The sequence below is a fragment of the Arachis duranensis genome, chromosome 2 (assembly GCF_000817695.3).
Source record: "Arachis duranensis cultivar V14167 chromosome 2, aradu.V14167.gnm2.J7QH, whole genome shotgun sequence".
Classification (NCBI taxonomy): Eukaryota; Viridiplantae; Streptophyta; class Magnoliopsida; order Fabales; family Fabaceae; genus Arachis; species Arachis duranensis.
Window position 1 is genome coordinate 71,307,408 of NC_029773.3, and position 3,877 is coordinate 71,311,284.

General features: G+C 34.4%; 1 non-coding gene across 1 annotated transcript; it reads right to left on the minus strand.

Moving 5' to 3' along the window:
* Positions 1-2,104: 2,104 nt before the first annotated feature.
* Positions 2,105-2,212, minus strand: LOC127745149 (small nucleolar RNA R71). The gene has a single exon (XR_008006345.1). It is a non-coding gene; the product is annotated as a small nucleolar RNA R71 (small nucleolar RNA).
* Positions 2,213-3,877: the final 1,665 nt, after the last annotated feature.

Here is a 3,877-nt window from a genome sequence, read left to right on the forward strand (position 1 = left end):
TCCGTGGGATCGACCCTTACTCACGTAAGGTTTATTACTTGGACGACCAAGTACACTTGCTGGTTAGTTGTGCGAAGTTGTGAAAAGGAGTTGAGATTACAATTGTATGTACCAAGTTGTTGGCGCTATTGTGTATCACAATTTCGTGCACCAAGTTTTTGGCGCCGTTGCCGGGGATTGTTCGAGTTTGGACAACTGACGGTTCATCTTGTTGCTCTAATTAGGTAATTTTCTTTTTGTTTTAACATTTATTTTATTTTCAAAAAAGTTTTCAAAAATCTTTCAAAATTTTTCTTCTTTTTCGTTTTTCCAAAATAATTTTCGAAAAAAAATTAATAAAATCATAAAAGCCAAAAATATTTTGTGTTTCTTGTTTGAGTCTAGAGTCAATTTTTAAGTTTGGTGTCAATTGCATATTTTTATTTTCCTAAAAAAAATTTCGAAAAAAATTCATGCATGCATTCTTCATGATCTTCAAGTTGGTCTTTGTAAGTCTTCTTGTTTGATCTTCATATTTTCTTGTTTTGTGTCTTTTGTTGTTTTTCATATGCATTTTTGCATTCATAGTGTCTAAACATGGAAAATCTCTAAGTTTGGTGTCTTGCATGTTTTTCTTTTCTTGAAAATTTTTCAAAAATAAGTCTTGATGTTCATCTTGATCTTCAAAGTGTTCTTGGTATTCATCTTGACATTCATAGTGTTCTTGCATGCATCATGTGTTTTGATTCATAATTTTCATGTTTTGAGGCATTTAGTTATTTTTCTCTCTCCTTATTAAATATTCAAAAATAAAAAAATATATTTTTCTTATTTCTCTCATAAATTTTGAAATTTTGGGTTGACTTAGTCAAAAATTTATAAAATTAGTTGTTTCTTGTTAGTCAAGTCAAGATTTCAATTTCAAAAAATTATATTTTCAAAATCTTTTTCAAAATCAAATCTTTCTAAATTTCTTTCTCAAATCTTTTTCAAAATAAATTTCAATCATATCTTTTCAATCATATTTTTTTTTAAATCATATCTTTTTCAAACTTTAATTTCAAAATCTTTTCTAACTTCTTATCTTTTCAAAATTGATTTTCAAATCTTTTTCAACTAACTAATTGACTTTTTTTGTTTGTTTTACTATTTCTTATCTTTTTCAAAACCACCTAACTAATTTTCTCTCTCTCATTTTCGAAAATTCCTCACCCTTTTTCAAAATTCTTTTTAATTAACTAATTGTTTTAAATTTTAATTTTATTCTATTTCCTCTCCTAATTTTCGAAACTAATATCATAAATAAAATAAAAATAAAAATATTTATCCTCTCTCTTCTTTTAATATTCGAATTCTCTCTCTCTCTCTCTCTCTCTCTCTCTCTCTCTCATCTCTTTCTATTTATTTATTTATTTATCTACTAACACTTCTCTTCTATTCATAATTCGAACCCTCTTCTCTTCTCTCTCTGTGTTCGAATTTTTTTTTCTCTTCTTCCTCCATTCTTACTCTTCTACTCACATAAAGGAATCTCTATACTGTGACATAGAGGATTATTCTTCTTTTCTGTTCTCTTCTTTTTCATATGAGTAGGAGCAAGGACAAGGATATTCTTGTTGAAGCAGATCCTGAACCTGAAAGGACTTTGAAGAAAAAGCTAAGAGAAGTTAAAACACAACACTCTAAAGAGGACTTTACTGAAATTTTCGAAAAAGAAGTAGAGATGGCCGAACCCAATAACAATGGTGGAGGTGCAAGGAAGATGCTTGATGACTTTACTGCACCAAATTCTAACTTCCATGGAAGAAGCATCTCATTTTCTGCCATTGGAGCAAACAATTTTGAGCTAAAGCCTCAATTAGTTTTTATGATGCAATAGAATTGCAAGTTTTATGGACTTCCATCAGAAGATCCTTTTCAGTTCTTAACTGAATTCTTGCAGATATGTGACACTGTTAAGACCAATGGAGTTGATCTCGAGGTCTATAAGCTTATGCTTTTCCCTTTTGCTATAAGAGACAGAGCTAGAACATGGTTGGACTCTCAACCTAGAGATAGCATGAACTCTTGGGATAAGCTGGTCAGGTCTTTCTTAGCCAAGTTCTTTCCTCCTCAAAAGCTGAGCAAGCTTAGAGTGGATGTTCAAACTTTCAGACAGAAAGAAGGTGAATCCCTCTATGAAGCTTGGGAAAGATACAAGCAACTGACCAAAAAGTGTCCTTCTGACATGCTTTCAGAATGGACCATCTTGGATATATTCTATGATGGTCTGTCAGAATTATCTAAGATGTCATTGGACCATTCTGCAGGTGGATCTATTCACCTGAAGAAAATGCCTGCAGAAGGTCAGGAACTCATTAAAATGGTTGCAAATAACCAGTTCATGTACACCTCTGAAAGGAATCCTGTGAGTAATGGGACGCCTCAGAGGAAGGGAATTCTTGAAATTGATGCTCTGAATGCCATATTGGCTCAGAACAAAATGTTGACTCAACAAGTCAATTTGAATTCTCAGAGTCTGAATGGATTGCAAAATGCATCCAACAGTACTAAAGAAGTATCTTCTGAAGAAGAAGCTTATGATCCTAAGAATCCTGCAATGGCAGACGTGAATTACATGGGTGAAGCCTATGGAAACACCTATAATCCCTCATGGAGAAATCATCCAAATTTCTCATGGAAGGATCAACAAAAGCCTCAACAAGGCTTTAATAATGGTGGAAGAAACAGGTTTAGCAATAGCAAGCCTTTTCCATCATCCTCTCAGCAACAGACAGAGAATTCTGAGCAGAACCCATCTAACTTAGCAAATATAGTCTCTGATATATTTAAGGCCACTCTCAGTTTCATGAATGAAACAAGGTCCTCCATTAGAAATTTGGAGGCACAAGTGGGCCAGCTGAGTAAAAGAGTCACTGAAACTCCTCCTAGTACTCTCCCAAGCAATACAGAAGAGAATCCGAAAAGAGAGTGCAAGCCCATAACCTTACTTGGTGTGGCCGAACCTAGAAAGGAGGAGGACGTGAATCTGATGCGTGAGCATCTTTCTTATCTTTTCTTAGTGAATTTGCATCTAATTTGTTGAGTTTAATAAAGAATTAATTATCTTTTAGCCAATATGGATGCTACTTTGAGTCTTTTGCAAATTTTGTTTATTTATGTAGCATTTGGCGGAATTTGATGGAGTTTCTGCAACACAAGAATCAAAGGAGATGGCAGCGACGAGCGACGCGTACACGTGATTTGGAGCTTTCCATGGCGACGCGTGCGCGTGACTGATGCGTACGCGTGATTTCAGGATTTGCACAGTGACGCGTGCGCGTGATCGACGCGTCCGCGTGACTCGGAAAAAAGACCATCGACGCGTATGCGTGACTGACGCGTACGCGTGAGATGTGCCACATGCAGAAAATGTAAAAAAATGCTGGGGGCGATTTCTGGGCTGTTTTGACCCAGTTTTCAGCCCAGAAAGTACAGATCAGAGGCTGTAGAGTGAAGGAATCAAGTGGTCCCCATCCATCAATTGAAGACTTGCTGATTGTTATAATTAATTTTGATTTAAATTCAAATTTGAATTTGAAAATAAGAAAAGATATTATCTTAATTTTAGATATTAGATTTTAAATTAATTAGGATTAGTTATAAAAATGAGAGGCTTCTCTTCTATTAGGAGATTCCATTATGAGGATTCCATTAGGGAATTCTATACAAATTTACATTCCGCGTTCCATGAGCAACTAAACCTCCATTGTTAAGGTTAAGAGCTCTGTCTATTTGTATGGTTTGATTTATTGCTTTTTCTATTTTAATTCATGTATGGATTTATAATTTAAGAATTGTTTTCGCTCTTTATTTTATGAATTTGGGTGGAACGGAAGTATGACCCTCTTTCTATTTG